This window comes from Sus scrofa, chromosome X (genome assembly GCF_000003025.6).
Source record: "Sus scrofa isolate TJ Tabasco breed Duroc chromosome X, Sscrofa11.1, whole genome shotgun sequence".
In the NCBI taxonomy this organism is placed as follows: Eukaryota; Metazoa; Chordata; class Mammalia; order Artiodactyla; family Suidae; genus Sus; species Sus scrofa.
Genome location: NC_010461.5, coordinates 90,187,931 through 90,207,522, shown reverse-complemented (window position 1 = coordinate 90,207,522; position 19,592 = coordinate 90,187,931). Strand labels below are relative to the sequence as shown.

At 42.3% G+C, this 19,592-nt stretch overlaps 1 protein-coding gene across 6 annotated transcripts in view; it reads right to left on the bottom strand.

The window, feature by feature from the left end:
- The window catches only part of TMEM164 (transmembrane protein 164), a 184,382-nt gene that overhangs the window by 82,152 nt on the left and 82,638 nt on the right, over positions 1–19,592 (bottom strand). The window contains exon 1 of one of the 6 annotated variants that reach the window (XM_021080006.1): positions 145–1,296. The exons of the other annotated variants lie outside the window; for them this stretch is intronic. The gene's annotated coding sequence lies outside the window, so the exon portion shown is untranslated. Of the gene's footprint in view, positions 1–144; positions 1,297–19,592 lie in introns of those variants that run through there. 6 annotated transcript variants of the gene reach the window in all.

Here is a 19,592-nt window from a genome sequence, read left to right as displayed (position 1 = left end):
TGAGAGCAAGGCTGCTTATCTACACAGCCATTTCTGATCCTTTTCCCCAAGCGGTGGACCTGGGCATAAAAAGGCGGGCCGGTACAACCCAGGGAGCCAAGTGCAATGTTTTGCAAATGCACTGCCTTGCTTTCTTAGAAATACCTTCAGGGGCTGCTTCAGGAGGTGGGGAGGGCAGAAGTGGCAGCCTTCCAAGCTCTCTTTGATCCATTTTACATACCAGGTTCGGTGACTTAAAGGCCAAACAAAAAAAGAAAAGGCGGGGGGGGGGGAAGAGAAAGAAGAAAAGCACTGGTCTCCAGCATCAGGGAGTGAGACTGTTCCCCAAAAGGCAGACTTGTTAAAACACACACTAGGAACCCTTTCTAAGTCTAGAACAAGCCAAGGCAGGAACAAACTGCTTGTGTGAGCTATGGGTGTGGATTGAAACAGCTTCCTTCATCGTCCCAGGCAAAGGGACGTAAAGGACTACTGAGGTACAAGCACAGAATGACAGTCTGGTCCTCCTGGATCAGAGCTGATTTGATGGGTCACGTACAACCACCGCTGAGTCAACATGGCTTTTAGACCTCAAGTTCACTCATGGGCTCTCTCTTACACACACTCACACAGTAGCCTTGTGATACCCGGATCTCTCCTAGGCCCTGACTAGGACCTAGAGGAATGTCAGCTCTTCACCAGGAGCCCACGAAGTGTGCCGAAGACTAAGAGATGTTATAAGGTGCTCCAAGAGAACAGCGCGGAAGCCCCCAGGTCACTTTTTGTTTCTCCCAGTCCAGTTCCTACTGCCGTTCAGTGTTACCAAGGCCATGACCAAAGAGATGATGTGCACTTAACATATTCCAGGCAAGCATCGAATGAACTGCTTTATGTAAATGCTCACGGAATTTGTACAGCCATCTTGCAATTATTTTTTGCATTTTGTGGATGAGGAAACCAAGTTCAGAGAAGTGACTTCGTCCACGTCACACATAGGACAGTAAAGCCACAATGCAAACCTAGGTTGATCTGACTCCAGACCCCAAACTCTTATGTCCCTCGCACTATCTTGTTTCACAGCCCACCTCCCTTCTTCCATTGCAAAAATGACCTCTGGTGGAGAGCTTAGAGATGCTCCGTTTTCCTTCCTTCTGCTTTCAGGGGTCTCTCTTACCACCTTCTGGCTTAATACGCTGTCAGGAGATGGCTGTTGGGAGAATGCTCCTAGGCCAGGCCAGGCCAGAGGTCCTAGAGTTTAACAGGGCTAGAGTTCCCACTGTGACTCAGTGGAAAGAAACCAGACTAGTATCCATGAGGAGGCGGGTTCAATCCCTGGCCCTGCTCAGTGGGTTAAAGATCCAGCGTTGCCGTGAGCTGTGGTGCAGGTTGCAGATGCAGCTTGGATCTGGTGTGGCTGTGGCTGTGGCTGGCAGTAGGAGCTCCGATTTGACTCCTAGCCTGAGAACTTCCATATGCTGCAGGATCGGCCCTTAAAAAAAGAACAAGGCAACATTTGCCAGGGCTTAGCTTGGTCCTTCAAAGGGAGGAGACAACCAATGCAATGTCACTCCTGCCTCTTCAGCTTGGCCAGGCTACCACGTTTTTACAACAGGATCTTTCTGGGGGGTACCCTATGCTCGGAGAAACTGACTCTGGCTCTAGCCTCAATACCTGAAGCAGGGGTCATCCAGGCCTGGGGTGAAGTGACCTAACTCTTCCCCTGGACCCTCCTAGGTGACAGCCACAACATAAACACTCACCCTGGGAGGGGAAAAATCTGGTAGTTCAGGTAAAGCTTTGCCACTGACCTTAAAAGAATGCTGGCATTTATACAAGGCCAAGTATGTATTTGGGCTCTAAAAGTTAAATCTTGAGAATGATGGAACTGATCCCAAAGGCCCATGGAAGGCCAAAGATAAAGAAGATAAACCAGGGGAGCGGAAATAAATCCGACTAGGAACCGTGAAGTTGCAGGTTCGATCCCTGGCCTTGCTCAGTGGGATAAGGACCCAGCATTGCTATGAGCTGTGGCATATGTCACAGACGCAGTTCAGATCCCAAGTTGCTGTGGCTGTGGCCAGCAGCTGTGGCTCTGATTTGACCCCTAGCCTGGGAAACTCTATATGCTTCAGGTTCAGCCTTTAAAAAAAAAAAGATAAAACCAACATCAGGATACAAAACGACTAATAAATTCCTATATAAATACAAGCCTTGTTCTGGGTCCTTGAAATTCAGTTTCACAAGCCACATATAGGCCAAAGGGTGAATGATCATTAATACATAAAAAGGCCTTGCATACCAATAATTACAAAAATATCTAATGTAAAATGAGCGCTTCCAAGTGCCAATCACTGCTAAGTATTCAAATGCATCATCTCATCTAATCGTCACAGTTTTTATTACAATCAGTATCATCTTCTCCAATTTCATAGCTGAGAAAACCAAAGCACTAAGTGATTAAGTGTCTTGGCCAGGATCAAACAGATAATAAGTGGCAGAGGGAGGGAGAAGTCACACGCAGATTTTACCAAGTTTCAAGCCTGTGTTTTGGCCACTGGACCCTGCACTTCACATCCATGACATGAAAATGACACATGTTCCCTCTGTGTGTGTGGTGTATGTATGTGTGCACGCGCGTGTGTGCATGCTTGCAGTGGGGCGGGGAGGGTAGCGAAGCTCATGCCTAAGAGCAATGTAACTCCTTGTGTGTTTTGCAGCAAAACTGCCCCAATTACACAGCTGCACGGCCCTCTACAGGCCCAGAGCGCAGCTCAGTGGGTAAATGACTGACCACATCAGAGGCAAGGGCTTTTGTTTTTGCTTTAAACCACCACTGGCCTGCCACTCAGATTTCTGTTAGATATTAAAAATGGAAAATGAGCCACTAGTCCATTAAGAGTTCCCTCAACTGTACAATGAGAAAAATAATAGTACGAACTCCCAGAATTATTATAAGGACTTGATAAGCATAAAGTGCTTAGAAAAACACATGGTATACAATGAGACTCATATACATGTTTCTTAAATGGCGAAATGCTCACCTAAAAGCCTCAAGATTAAAAGGGAATCACATGGGAATGTCAAATAGTTTTAAAAACTCAACGTGGTAGTTCTCTGGTGGCAAAGCAGATTAAGGATCTGGCATTGTTGCTGCTGTGGTCATGGGTTCGATCCCTGGCCTGGGAACTTCTGCATGCTGTGGGCACAGCCCAAAAAAAAAACAAAAAACAAACAAACAAAAAACCAAAAAACATAAAACACCTCAGTATGAGAAAGAGGCCAGAGAGCTCGAAAGCCAGATGGACTCTAGATCAGTTGGTCAAACTTAGAAATCGTCTTGCCAGCTCAAAGACTTAGCCATTACCACTGTCACAAATACTTTGTCAGCTTTTTTGTTTCTGTGGAGGATACTATGCTAAGTTAGCGTACTTAGTAAGAATCTGAGGTAATATGGCAAGTATTATGGGTTGACTTCTCTTTCAAGACCAATTTCATTTGGTTCACAAACATTAATCAATCCATTAGTGTGTGTCTAATATCATTGCAGGTGATGTAAAGGAGATCAATATAATTAAGATGCAGTATTTGTCTATTTTTTTTTTTTTTTTTTTTTTGCTTTTTAGGGCTGCACCCACTAGGGGTTGAATTGGAGCTCCTGCTGCCAGCCTACGCCACAGCCACAGCAATTCAGGATCCAAGCCCCATCTGCAACCTATACCACAGCTCGAGGCATCACCAGATCCTTAACACACTGAGCAAGGCCAGGGATCAAACCTGCATCCTCATGGATCCTAGCTGGGTTCATTAACCACTGAGCCATAAAGGGAACTCCCTTCTTTATTTTCTTTCTTTCTTTCTTTCTTTTTTTTTTACATAGTATTTGCCTTCAAAAATCTCACAATCTTATTGAGAAGGCAAGAAATTAAATAACTAGAAGAAATGTAGTATAATGGTTAAGAACTTGGTTTGGAATCAAACCTACATTCAAATCCCAGCTCTACCACTTACTGGCTGAGTGAATCTAGACAAGTCACTTAAAATAAGTGTGTAAGTATGAATGGCCATCATTCATAAGTCTACAAATAACAAATGCTGGAGAGGGTGTGGAGAAAAGGGAACCCTCCTGCACTGCTGGTGGGAATGTAAGCTTGTACAACCACTATGGAGAACAGTATGGAGGTACCTTAGAAAACTCTACATAGAACTACCATATGACCCAGCAATCTCACTCTTGGGCATATATCTGAACAAAACTTTCCTTGAAAAAGACACATGCACCTGCATGTTCACTGCAGCACTATTCACAATAGCCAAGACATGGAAACAACCCAAATGTCCATCGACAGATGATTGGATTAAGAAGATGTGGCATATATTCACAATGGAATACTACTCGGCCATAAAAAAGAACAAAATAATGCCATTTGCAGCAACATGGATGCACCTAGAGACTCTCATTCTGAGTGAAGTCAGAAAGAGAAAGACAAATACCATATCATATGATACCACTTATACCTGGAATCTAACATATGGCACAAATGAACCTTTCCACAGAAAAGTAAACCATGGACAGGGAGAACAGATTTGTGGTTGCCAAGGGGGAGGGGGAAGGAGTGGGATGGACCGGAAGCTTGGGGTTAATAGATGCAAACTATTGCCTTTGGAATGGCTAAGCAATGAGATCCTGCTGTGTAGCACTAGGAACCATATCTAGTCCCTTATGATGGAGCATGATAATGTGAGAAAAAAGAATGTATACATGTATGTGTGACTGGGTCACCTTGCGGTACAGTATGAATTTGACACAACACTATAAACCAGCTGTAATGGAAAAAATAAAAACGATTATAAAATTAAAAAAAGAAAAAAAATGTGTGTCAGTCTCCTCAACCATGGGGCTAATAAGAGTACAAATGAAAAGGGTTGTTGAGAGAAGTTAATGAGGTAAGACCATATAAAGTGATCGACATAGTGCCTAACACATAGTAAGGACTCCATACATGATAACTACTATAACCCTTAATAAACCAAGGTAAATAAATATCACATTATTACTCATAACAAGAAATGAAGCTTTTAAAAACACTCATGAGGAGTTCCCGTCGTGGCGCAGTGGTTAACGAATCCAACTAGGAACCATGAGGTTGTGGGTTCGGTCCCTGGCCTTGATCAGTGGGTTAACGATCCGGCGTTGCCGTGAGCTGTGGTGTAGGTTGCAGACGCGGCTCGGATCCCGTGTTGCTGTGGCTCTGGCGCAGGCCGGCGGCTACAGCTCCGATTCGACCCCTAGCCTGGGAACCTCCATATGCCGCAAGAGCGGCCCAAGAAATAGCAAAAAGACAAAAAAAAAAAAAACCACTCATGAGATGACATATATCTGAATTTATCACTTGATTACAACCCACAAGGAACAGATAAAAAGTTGTCTAATGGCTGGAAAGGAAAATTCACAGAAAGGTATTCTCAAAAGAAATTATAAAATATTTTAAACTGGACAAAAATTAAAATACAGCATGCCAAAACGTGTGAGATGCTTCTAACATTAAATTATTTTATGAGGAAAAAAAGTGTGGTCTCAAAGCAGTAACTCAAGATTTCACCTTAAGAATCCAGCAAAGGCAAAGCAAAATAAAGCCAAAGGAAGCAGAAGGAACGAAATAATAAACAGCAGAAATCAATGAAAGTAAAAACAAAAACAAGAGAATAAAATCAATGAAACCAAAAGCTTGCCTTTGAAATAGATGATAGAATTGATAAACCTCTAGGCAGAATGACATGGATAAAAAGAAAGAGTGCGGAGTTCCCGTCATGGCGCAGTGGTTAACGAATCCGACTAGGAACCATGAGGTTGCGGGTTCGATCCCTGTCCTTGCTCAGTGGGTTAATGATCCGGCTTTGCCGTGAGCTGTGGTGTAGGTTGCAGACACGGCTCGGATCCCGCGTTGCTGTGGCTCTGGCGTAGGCCAGTGGCTGCAGCTCCGATTCGACCTCTAGCCTGGGAACTTCCATATGCCGCGACAGCAGCCCAAATAAATAGCAAAAAGACAAAAATAAATAAATAAATAAATAAAAAAGAAAGAGTGCACGTTATCACGACAGAAAGAAGGGATATCACTATAGACTCCCAGGAATTAAAAGGATAATAAGGATAATTTGACAACTTAGATAAAATAGAGAATTTCCTCTCAAACCATAAACTACCAAAACTCACCAAAGATGAAATATAGTTTCATCTGAATAGTCCCATTTAAAAAACTGAATACATATAAAATGCAATATTATTCAGCCACAAAAAAGGAAATTTTGCCATTTGTAACAACATGGATGGACCTGGAGGGCATCATGCTAAGTGAAATGAGTCAGACAGAAACGGCAAATTCCACGTGGTCTCACTTATATGCAGAATCTAAAAAACAGACTCAGAGACAAGATGGTGAAATAGAAGGACTTAAGCTCACCTCCTCTCCAAAATTACAAAATTTACAAAAGTACAACTAACTGCTTAACCACCATGAACAAAATAGACTGGAACCAAACTCATAGGTCTGGAGAACAACAGACTAGTGGCTGCCAGAAGCAGGGAGTAGGGGTAAAAATGTTGAAGGTGGCCAAAAGGTACAAACTTCCAGGTATAAAATAAATAAGTCATGGTGGTGTCAAGCATGGTGACTATAGTTAAAAATATTATATTTGAAAGTTACTGCAAGGGCTGATCTTAAAAGTTTTGCATCACAAGAAAACAAAATCAAGAAAAAAATCTGCAACTATGTGTGGCGATGGATGTTAATCAGGCGTATCGTGGTGATCATTTCATAATATATATAAATATCAAATCAATTATGTTGTATACTGGAAACTCACAATCTTATATGTTAATTATACTTTGATTTAAAAAAAATGTAGTTAAGATCCTCTAAAAGAAACTCAGATGGCTTCAGTGACCAATTCTACCAAATATTTATATCCTCTGGTCCAAATAGAACCAAAATATGCTTTTCTCAACTCATTTTATGAGGCTATTATTACCCAGATACAAAAACTAGAGAGCAGGGGGGAAGGGGAGAGGGGGAGGAGGGGAAGAAGAGGAGAAAGCGGAGGAAATCTCAAACTAAACTAATTTCCCTTATGAACACAGACACTAAAATCTCAATAAAATGTTAGCAAATCTAAAGCAGCAACATAAAAAGAACAATACTCTATGACCAAGTGGGGTTTGTCCTCATAATGAAAGAAGTTTTTTTTCTTTTCTTTTCTTTTTTTTTTGTCTTTTTGCCATTTCTAGGGCCACACCTGTGGCATAAGGAGGTTCCCAGGCTAGGGGTCCAATTGGAGCTGTAGCCGCCGGCCTACACCAGTCACTGCAACTCGGGATCCAAGCCATGTCTGCGACCTACACCACAGCTCATGGCAACACCAGATCCTTAACCCACTAAGCAAGGCCAGGGATTGAACCTGCGTCCTCATGGATGCCAGTAAGGTTCGTTAACCACTGAGCAATGACGGGTACTTCCCCCCACCCCCCCTTTTTTTTTTCGGTCCTCATAATGAAAGGTTGATTCAATATCTGAAATTCAATTAATGAATTCCACCAAATTAACGGTGTAAAGAATAAAAAGTTGATCAGATCAACTGACACAGAAAAGGCATTTTTCAAAATCCAGTATCTTTTCATGATTAAAAAAAAAAATACCAACAAACTAACAACTAGGGTGCTTCCTCAATCTGATAAAGGACATTTATAAAAAACAGTACGCCCCAAATCATACTTAAGAATGAAAGACTAAACGCTCCCCACATTAACATCAGGATCAAGACAAGTGTGCTCACTCTCAGCACTCCAATTCAACATCATACCAGCAGTCTTAGCCAGTGCAACATGGCAACAAAAATAACAGAGATTGGAAAGGAGGAAATAATACTATCTCTGTTTGCAAAGAACTGTATCTGTAGAAAATCTCAAGGAATTAACAAAAAATTTCCTAGAATTAATGCATTTTTTTTTTCACTTTTTTAGGCCTGCACCTGTGGCATATATGGAAGTCAGGGGTCAAATCAGAGCTGAAGCCACTGGCCCACACCATAGCCACAGCAACACCAGATGTGAGCCGCATCTTTCACCTACACCACAGCTCATGACAACACCGGATCCTTAACCCACTGAGCAGGGCCAGGTATTGAACCTTCGTCTTTGTGGATACTAGCTGGGTTCATTACCACTGAGCCACAATGGGAATTCCTAATACATGATTTTAAGCAAGGTTGCAAAAGTGCAAGGTTGCAAAATTGCAAGGTCAACACACAAACATCACTAACATTGCTACATCATAGCAGTGTAAAACTGGAAACAAGTTTTCAAAAAGATATACTAGTTACAGTATCTCCCCCCAAACTGAAATACTTAGGTATAAGTCTACCAAAATGCGTACAGAATCTGTATGCTGAGAACCGCAAAAAGCTGATTAAAGACATCAGAGATCTAAATAAATAAAAAGAGGAGTTCTCGTTGTGACTCAGAGGTAGCGAACCCAACTAGTATCCATGAGGATATGGATTCAATCCCTGGCCTCACTCAGTGGGTTAAGGATCCAGCATTGCCGTGAGCTGTGGGGTAGGTCACAGATGCAGATCTGGGGTTGCTGTGGCTGTGGTGTAGGCCAGCAGCTGCAGCCCCAATTTGACCCCTAGCTTAGGAACTTCCATATGCTGCACGTGCAACCCTAAAAAGCAAATACATACATACGTACATACATACATAAAAAGATATATAACGTTCACGGAGTGAAAGGCTCAACATGGGAAAGATGTCAATTCTCACCCAATTATCTATAGATTTAATGCAGTTTTGATTTTAAAAAAAACACCTTAACAGTTCCCATTGTGGCTCAGCGGGAACCTAACGTAGTGTCCATGAGGATGTAGGTTCGATCCCTGGACTCACTCAGTAGATTAAGGATCCAGCGTTGTCATATGCTGCTGTGCGGGTCACAGATGCAGCTGGGATATGGTGTTGCTGTGGCTGTGGTGTAGGCCGGCAGCTACAGCTCTGATTCAACCCCTACCCTGGGAACTTTCATATGCCCCAAGTGTGACCCTAAAAAGACAAAAAACACAACAAAACAAAACAAACTTTAGCAGGATATTTTGTAGATACAGGTAATCTGACTCTAAAATGTATATGAAAGGGCAAAGAAAGTGGAATAGCTAAAATAATTTTGAAAAAGTAGAAGAAAGATGAAAGAATCACACTGCCTGATTTTAAGACTTACTATATAAAACTATAGCAATCAAAACAATGCAATACTGGCCAAGAAAAGACATTATCGATGAAACAGAACAGTTCAGAAACAGACCCATGCTGATGGAGGAATTCAATTTTTCATCCGAGGCTTTGGAGGCCAGAAGGCACTGGACTGATACATATTCCACATGCCAAACGGGGGCAGGGAGGGAGGACTTGTCAACCAAGAATCCTGGATCCAACAAAATGATACTTCAAAATCCAGAGAGAAATTAAGACATTTCCAGCAAAGCAAAAGCTGAGGGAGTGTGTTAAGATTTGATCTGCCCTGCAAGAAATGCTAACGTGCGTTCTGTGGGTTGAAATGAAAGGCCACCAGACAGTAACTTGAGGTAGTATGGAGAAATGAAGATTTCGCTAAAGGTAAATATATGGGCAATTATAAAAGCTGGTATTAGTGTAACAATACTTTGCAACTCCAATTTTTCTACATGAATTAAGAGATTAATACATTTTTAAAAATCCAATTATTAGTCTAAAAGGTAGTGTTTACTCTAACTTTGGTTTATAACTTCACATTTTGTTTTTTCCATAATTTAAGAGACTAATGCACTTAAAATGATTAAATTTGGGGGGCATACATGCATAAAGATGTAATTTTACGACATCACTAACTGAAAGGGGTGGAGATGAAACTGTAAAGCAGAGAAAGCTAATATAAATTCAATGTAAAATGTTATAACTTTAGGATGTGAAATGTAATCCCCATGATAACCCCAGAGAAAACGGTTGGAGAATATATACAGAAGGAAATAACTAGAGTATTAAATTGTTACACTACTAAAAAAAAATCAACTAAACACAAAAGAGAACAGTAATTCAGGAAATGAGTGACAACAAGTGACAAAGTATATAGAAGATAACCAGCAAAAATAATAGAAGCCCCTCCTTCTCAGTATTTACTTTAAATATAAATGGATTAAACTCTCCAGTCAAAAGACAGAGAATGGCAAATGATTTAAAAAATCATGATCTAACTATATGCTATCTACAAAAGACTCATTTTAGATCCCAAGACAGAAAGTGAAGGGATGGAAAAAGATATTCCATACAAATGTTAGCCAAGAGAGCAGAGATGGCTATACTAGTATCAGAGAAATTGGAAAACAAGAGTTTACAAGACACAAAGAACATTATTTACTAGTAAAAGGTTTGATACAGCATGAAGATATGACAATTATAAATATTTACATACCCGACAACAGACCATCAAAATACATGAAGCAAAAATTCGCCGAATTGAAGAGGGAAATTCTACAGTACTAGTTCTAAAATAACAGTTGGAGACTTTAATACTCCACTCTCCATAATAAAAAGAACAATCGAACAGAAGAAAAGCAAGAAATTAGAGGACTTAAACAACACAATAAACCAACTAGACCCAACAAACATATATAAGAACACTTTACCCAACAACAACAAAATTCACATTCTTCCGAAGTGCATGAGTGACATTTTCCAGGACAAACCATATATTAAGTAGAAAACTAAGTTTTGATAGATGTTAAAAGATAGATATTACACAAAATATCTTCTCTAACCATGAGATGAAGTTATAAATCATTAACAAAAGTACAGCTGACCCTTGACAACATGGTGGGGAGGGGACAATTAGGAGCTCCAATGCCCCAAACAGTGGAAGTTCACATATAACTTTATAGTTATAGGCCTTCCATATCCCATGTTCCATATCCACAGTATTTAACCAAACTCAGACTGTATGGCACTGGAGTATTTATTGAAAAAGCTCCATGTGTAAGTGGACCCACACATTACAAACTCATGTTGTTCATGGGTCAACTATAAAATGGGAAAACTCACAAATTTGTGAAAATTAAATACATTCTTAAACAACCAATGGATCAAAGAAGAAATCACAAGGGAAAGTAGGAAATGAAAGGCAAATCAAAATCATAAAATACTGTCACATACCATTAGAATGGCTATCATCAAAAACACAGACTATAACAAATGTTGCCAAAGGTATGAACAAATTGGACTCATACACTGTTGGTGAGAATGTAAAATGGTACTGCTGCAGTGTAAAACAGTAGGCCAGTTCTTCAGAAAATTAAAAACAGAATTACTATATGATCCAGCAATTCCAATTCTGGGCAAGTACCCAAAAGAATTCAAAGTAAGGGTTCTATGGGATGTTTGCACATCCATGTTCACAGCAACATTATTAGCAATAGCTAAATCATGGAAGCAACCCAAATGTCCATCAACAGATGAATGGATAAACAAAATATGGTATATGCATACAACAAAATACCATTCTGCTTTAGAAAAGAAATTCTGACACATGTTACAACATGGATGAACCTTGAAGACATTATGCTAGGTGAAATACACTAGTCACAAAAGAACAAATACTACATGGTTCCATTTATAAGTGGTACCTATCTAGAAGAGTCAAAATTATAAAGACAAGAAAATAGGATGATGGCTGCCAGGGGCAGGAGGAGGGGTAGGAGGTCATGGGAATTACTGTTTAATGAGTACAGAGTTTCCGATTTTGCAAGGTGAATGGCGTTCTGGATATGGATGGTGGTGATGGTTGCACCACAATGTGAATGTACTTAATGCTGCTGAACTGTACACTTTAAAAAATGGCTAAGATGTTACAGTTTACATCCGGTGCATTTTATCTTAATGAAAATAAGAAAAAAGATCTCCTAGAACTCTATACCAAAAAGTTAACATTAACTGTGTAATTTTAAAAAATTTTTAAATATATATAAGAAGCAAAACCCTGAACTCTCTCCCAGCCTCAGTTTTCATACCTATAATGTAAGAGAGCCAAGATTCTAAGCCTTTTAAACAATGCTTTTTCACTCTAATTTTTTTAACATTAAAATCTTCCAAAATACAGAAAAGTAGAAAAATAATTTAAGAACCCCAATGCCCACCATCCCACTTTAATACATTTAAACATCACTGGTTTAGTTGAAGCCCCATGTGCCCTTCCTGAATACCATTCATCTCCTCCACTCCCTAACCAGATGGAACCTTTATTCTGAAGGAGTTGGAATCCTTCCTGTTTTTACACATTATTACATTTTATATATCCATAAACCACATACATTGTTGTTTCACATTTATCCTTTTATATCAATGATAAACATGATATCAATAACATATATCAATTATATCAATATTCCAAGATCACCGATTTAACTATTTGATTATTATATCACTGATTTAACTACTGGATAGTATTATCCCATATAATAGCACCAGGCTGTAGTGGTGAGCCAAGTCCTAATCATTGGACCACCAGGGAACTCCCACTGCTGTATATTATTAAATTGTATGAGTATATTAGAAATTAGTTACACATTGTCACGTTGACTGACACCTGAGTCTACTTTTTTCCCTTCAGCCAGGAACTATATTGAGATGTGCTCTCTGTAATTTGTATTACTATAAAAACAACAGATATATTTCCATCATCCCAGAGCCTAGGGTCCTTCCACTTTGACCTTCTGTTTCCATAAGCCCATGGTCTGAGAGTGTATACATTTTGTCCACTGGGTGAGGTCCCACAGCATAAGCCTGTTATGTTGCAGGGAACACGGTTAGGATTTTTAGCGTCTTTTAACTCACTCACCAAAAAAACATGGCAAAAACCACTGAATCTAGTGGAGGCCATACCAGTGTCTGGTGTACTGCCCTGTCCACTTTTCCCTATGTTTGAAATTTTTCAGAATAAAAGGTGGAAAATAAGGAGTTCCCCTGTGATGTAGGATTAAGGATCTGTCACTACAGCAGCTCAGGTCACTGCTGTGGCACAGGTTTGATCCCTGGCCCAGGAACTTCTACCTGCTATAGGTGCAGCCAAAAAAAAAAAAAAAAAAGAAAAAAAAAAGGTTGGAAACTGAAAAACAAACAAGCATAACAGGAAGGCCTGATAGCTCTGCCTGGGAGCACAAAGATAATTTCCTGGTGGCAACTGGTGATTTCCCACTTCCTTATTCTGGACCAAATGGGGCCACACCACTGCAGAGGCTCCGAAACCTTTCTTCCTGTGAATTTTAGGAAGGTGCTTAACTAATAAAAGGGGTTACTGATCCAAAAGTAGTTTTTTTCATTCTGAAATTCTACTTATCTGCATGAAAGCAATTTTCTTTCCCTGGGATCCTCATTGTAACAATGAAGTAAGTACACAGATGATGAAGCATCAAGATAAGGACAATGCTATATATTATTAACACCTACTGACTACTTGGTCTTTAGGTTTCATGCTAAGAGATTAACATGGATCATCTCTCATCTAATTGTCACTGCCAAAGAAGTAGTTACTATTCAGGGCCTTCTTTGACAAGTGAGGAGATAGCGGCTAAGACTCGAAGTCTTGCTCAGAAGGCTTAAAGGGCAGAACCACAACTATAACCTAAAGCCATCTATTTGCACTGAGCTCTTCAAGATTCCATCAAATCGCACCTATCCAACAAACCAAATGTTGAGTAACAGGGCACTGTTTAAATATATCATGTTAGGATCATTCAAATGATGAAATACAATGCAGTTATTAGAAATCACGTTTAGAAGAATATTTAATGACACAGGGTAATAAACATGACATGGTAACTTTTAATTACAAAGTAACACATATAGAATAATCCCAATTTTGTTTTCTGTCTTTTTGCCATTTCTTGGGCCGTTCCCGTGGACTATGGAGGTTCCCAGGCTAGGGGTCGAATCGGAGCTGTAGCCACTGGCCTACACCAGAGCCACAGCAACGCGGGATCTGAGCCGCATCTGCAACCTACACCACAGCTCACGGCAACGCCGGATCGTTAACCCACTGAGCAAGGGCAGGGATTGAACCCGCAACCTCATGGTTCCTAGTCGGATTCGTTAACCACTGCGCCACGACGGGAACTCCCCAATTCTGTTTTTAAAAAATGGGTATATACACAGAAGACTGGGAGGAAATTATACCAACATATTAACTGAAGCATTACCAGTTATTCTTCTTTATTGTTTTCTCTAATGTTAGATGTTTTCCTTATAATGAGCTTAGATGACTTTTATACCAAGAAGGAAACATCTCTACTTATTCATTACCGACTGCACAGTTCCTACATCTTACCCAAACCTTATCTATCATGCTGTACTGCTTTTCCCTCCCGGAATTACTTTTGCCCAATAATTCGCACAGTAGATGCTGAACTTGGCTTCCAAAAAGACCCGGTGGGTTGACAAAGTACAAAGAGGCCCAAAACCATCGGTCTCCATTCCTCTGCTGAGAACTGCTTTCCAGGCTTCCCCAGAAGGGAAAAGTCATCCATATCTCTAGCCTTGTTTTTATGGGGCCATAACATATATCCAAACACGTGTTGAAAGCAGAACAGCCTAGGGAGGGAGAAAAACACAAAAGCAGTCCCTGTTCCAAAAACCTACAGAGGCACTTCCAGGAGAGGATCTGAAAACACTGAATCAGAAATTGTGGGCCAAGACTATAGAAGTCAAAGGTCTCAGTAGAGAACAAAATGGAACATGTACACATGGGGAGGAAGGCGGCTTCTGCTGTGTCGGGAAGGGGAGGGATAACCTGGGAACAGTCTGAAAGCTTCCGTCCTCTTCTAAGCATTAAGAATGAATACGGGGAGTTCCCGTCGTGGCGCAGTGGTTAACGAATCCGACTAGGAACCATGAGGTTGCGGGTTCGGTCCCTGCCCTTGCTCAGTGGGTTGAGGAGCCGGCGTTTCTGTGTAGGTTGCAGACGCGACTCGGATCCCGCGTTGCTGTGGCTCTGGCGTAGGCCGGTGGCTACAGCTCCGATTCGACCCCTAGCCTGGGAACCTCCATATGCCGCAGGAGCAGCCCAAGAAATAGCTAAAAAAAAAAGACAAAAAAAAAAAAAGAATGAATACGTACAGTTGCAAGGCAGCAACCTGGCAGTGGCTACGAGGATAGCAGACACCAGAGCAGCTTCTGCCTAAGAAAGGAACTTGCTTTCCGTGAACTGCTGCTTATTTACTATGGATTCTCTAAGTTCCTGGTCTCTTCCCCTTTGAAATCTGTAGCATTTACAAGTAGGGTTTCCTCTCCTTTGCCAAAAAGAGTCTTAATAAAGATGCTCAGGTCAGAGGTGGTCTCCCAAACACCATGAGTCCGAAGCTAAACCAAAAGGGAACCAGCCCTGAGATGAAGATGCCAAAAGGCTGCTCTTTTGGGGGTCCCAGAGCAGCTGGCCTGTTGAGCACTGGGAAAGGGGGTACAGAGATGGTAAAACCATTCTGAGATATTAAGACACAACAGGTTCAGCCTGAGCCCATCTCATGAACCCAGAAAGGGTGTAGAAAGAGTCCTGCTATTTAAAAATCTGAGAGAATAATCAATGGGATCTAGAAAAAGGGAGGGTCATGGGGCTGCTGAACTCTCCTAATATCATGTGGCCCCAAGGCCAACAGGGCAGCAAACTTGCAATGCCAAGATCACATGTCAAGCTGTCCTAATTCTGCTCACGCACCGCCATGCTTCCCTGGCCTACCCTGGCTCATACCCGGCCCTCAGTCCTCTCTCCATCCAGCAAAGCATCCTCTGCTCTCTTCAGCACAGATGAAATTTCATCTCATCTCCTTCAAAAGCCTCTCTAGACTGAGTCAGCAGATAGTCATGACCAAATAATCCTGCTTGCATCAGAGATCCACTCTTCTCCATGCGTGCATGAAAATGAGCAGATTTAAGGGTTTCAGCACGGGGGTGGGGTGGGGGGGAAATGTCCTACACTTCCTGAGGCACAAGATGTAAGCCAGTTCTGGGCCCTGAGTCTTTCTTTTTCGTCTTTTGTCTTTTTAGGGCCACACCTGCAGCATATGGAGATTCCCAGGCTAGGGGTCTAATTGGAGCTGTAGCTGCCGGCCTATGTCACAGGCACCAGCAAAGGGGGATCCAAGGCATGCCTGTGACCTACACCACAGCTCACAGAAATGCTGAATCCTTAATCCACTGAGCAAGGCCAGGGATCGAACCTGCATCCTCATGGATACTAGTCAGGTTCGTTAACCACTGAGCCACGACAGGAACTCCAGCCCTGCACCTGTCTTACCTGGGGAAGAAATCTCTGCCATTCCAACTGCACAGATCAGTGACTCACTCCAGAAGAAGACCCCCCCCCCAACCCTTGCAAGCACATGCTAGGATAGCCAGGCATGTTGAGCTGTTGCCAACCCAAAGCCTGGGAAATCTGAACCGTCATTCCCTTTCCCTTCATCTCTTCCTTCAAAATAACCCTTGCTCAGAGAGAGGAGCGTCCCAAAAGGCTGGCTTCGCTAAGAGTCTCTTAGCCCCTTGTGAAACCAAGAATTCCATCCTCTTCTAAAGACAGCAGCCAGGATGCCAAAGAGCAATCTGAAAACCTAAGAGGCTGCTGGCACTCAGAGCCCTTTACGGTGGTGGGATCCATGGAGACTGGGAAGGGGGGATAGATTGTGATGCTACCAAGTGATGACGACATCCTCCTTCAGCCTGGAGAGCAGATTCCCATAGGGACCAGAAGACTCCAAACTACTCAGGGCTGCCCAAGGCCGGTCCTGGCCACGCCTACAGTTCACACTAGCCCCACCCATCAGCTGCAAGGGAAAGCTCTTAGATGTCCCCTCCATGCTTCAGATGGGAGGAGAATGCTATCAGTGGATCTTGATGTGCCAAGTCTGCTCCAAGAACAGCATGAAAACATTAGAGACCTGTTTCCCCCCACCCCTGAGGAGATGGGAGACCATGCTCGGACTGTAGGCTCAGGTCTTGTCAAAGCTGAGGGCTTAAAAAAAAAATGGACTTCCTGTTGTGGCTCACTGGGTTAAGAACCCAACTAGTATCCATGAGGATGCGGGTTCAATCCCTGGCCTTGATCAGTGGGTTAAAAATCTGGCATTGCTATGAGCTGTGGCATAGGTTGCAGATAGGGCTCAGATCCTGTGTTGCTGTGGCTGTGGCATGGGTCAGCAGCGGCAGCTCTGATTTGATCCCTACCTGGGAGCTTCCATGTGGCACAGGTGCAGCCCTAAAAATAAAAAAAAATTTAAAAGCTGAGGGCTGCCAAGGAAGGCTAGAACTGGGAAGTGGGGGTACCCTTCCCATACCATGGGGGTCCTGAGAGCAGTGCTGTTTTCAGATGCAAAAAGCCCAGGTCTCCAACTAACAAGTAAATCCTGATGGCCGAGAGCCTTGGCAAGGAGGTGCAGAAACAGCTGCCTAGGGGCTGCACCTTCTTATTCAACAAGCCCATTGTGGTTTAATAACTAAAAAGCTAGGATTTTCTAGCCTCAGGAAGAGACCAGATCATCTACAAGAAGCATCCCCAGTCACCAAGGAGGAAGAACTGGCCCGATTTTCAGCTGAATCTGATATAAACACTTGTGACAGCTGTAATGGTTCCCCCAAGCCTCGGGAGTAAGAAAATCCCCGCTCTGATGCTTATGCCAAAGTGTGACCATAAACTCTGTGGGTCTCTGCCCCTACAGGGCATGGGACGACTGTCACCAGGATCAAGTGCAGCTTTCTAGAACCACCCCCCCAACTCCAACTATGATATTCCTTTTAAATACGCTGTCCTGCTGCCCTTGAGCTTTTTAACAAAGGGCCTGTCTTATTGTACACACGTAATTTTTTGGCCCTCCACCTCTCTTTCTGTGTGCCAGATTTGATGGCTCTAAACTCAGGGTCAGCAAATCATGATCTTTTTGCTACGCTTGCATGGGAAGGGGGGCAGTTTGTGGGGTAAAATACACATAAAATAAAATTTACGACCTAAACCTTTTTTAAGTATATAGTTCAGTAGCGGGAAGTACATTCACAGTATTGTAAAACCATCACCATCATCCATCTCTCAACTTTTTCAATTGGTCCTCCTGTTTTTGAAAAGTGTTATTGGAATACAACCAAACTCATTACAGTACTGTCTGCTGCTTTCATGCTACAATAGTTATGTAGTTAAAACAGGGATCGGATAGCCTACAACGTCTGAAACCTCTACTCTCTGGCCCTTTACAGAAAAAAGGTTGCTGATCTCTGCTATAAACCAAAATATATACTGGGTTTCTAGTTTAAAATGTGCATTTGCGGAGTTCCCGCGTGGCTCAGCGGGTTAAGGATCCAGCATTGTCATTGCTGTGACTCGGGTCACTGCTTTGGCACAGGTTCAATCCCCGGCGTAGTAGGAGCTTCTGCATGTCACAGGGGTGGCCAAAAACAAACAAAAAATAGCACTTACTTAACAGTCACTGACATAGCCTCCCCCAGCTTTCCACTAAAATACCCATGAAGATACAGAAGATGATAAAACTCTTCCACATGCCTGAAAACTTAAGACAAATGGCCATCCGGTTTTAAGAATCTGGGAGAAATCTCTATTAACAATAAAGCTAAGGCTGAAATGATGAGAAAACAATCTGCAGCCCATTCATGCAGCAGAAACCTGAAACAAGACAGGAAGACACTGAGTGCTTACACCACTGTCAGCCTCATGACTTAAAAGGAGAGAATTCAGGAGCTCCCATGGTGGCGCAGTGGTAACAAACCCGACTAGTATCCATGAGGATGCAGGTTCAATCCCTGGCCTTGCTCAGTGGGTTAAGGATCTGGCATTGCTGTGAGCGGTGGTGTAGGTTGCAGACACAGCTTGGATCTTGGTGTGGCTGTGGCTGTGGCATAGGCCGGCAGCTGCAGGTCTGATTAGACCCCTAGCCTGGGAACTTCCATGTGCTGCAGGTGCAGCCCTAAAATGACAAAAAGAAAAAAGAAAGAGACAGTTCATTTAATAACCAACGAACTGAACAGCCATTACACATCTATTAATGTAAAACATACCAAATGGCAAGGTCAAAGGAGCAAGCCCAAATAGAAGAGAAAAAGATAATAAGGAATAAGATAATAAGCTACAGAGTTTCTGCTTGCAAGGGAAATGAACAACTCCAAAACTGGTCTATATCTACTCGGAGGCTCTGCCCATAAACCAAAAGGGCTGACGTGATGGCTTTGCTACTGTCACACTGTATTCTGGGAGTGGGAGGCTTCACAAGTAAAATTCGGGGACCAGTGCGTGTGGGAGGTCGTAGTTTTTCACCTCCTTTTATGTTCAGAGTGTCAGAGGATCTGGTAGGGGTAAGTGATTCCATATGGGCTCAGTAGAACCCACCAGATGAAGCTGCTAGACACTGGAAAATGGCCTGGAAGCTCTGTGCCTCACTGTGGCCAGGAGGAGTGGAGCTGAGAAAGGATTCGAACCAATATCAAAGACAATATGAGGATCCACGTACCCCGTGTGTTTGCCAAGGAATAAATAAATCTTCCCTCGAATACGCAT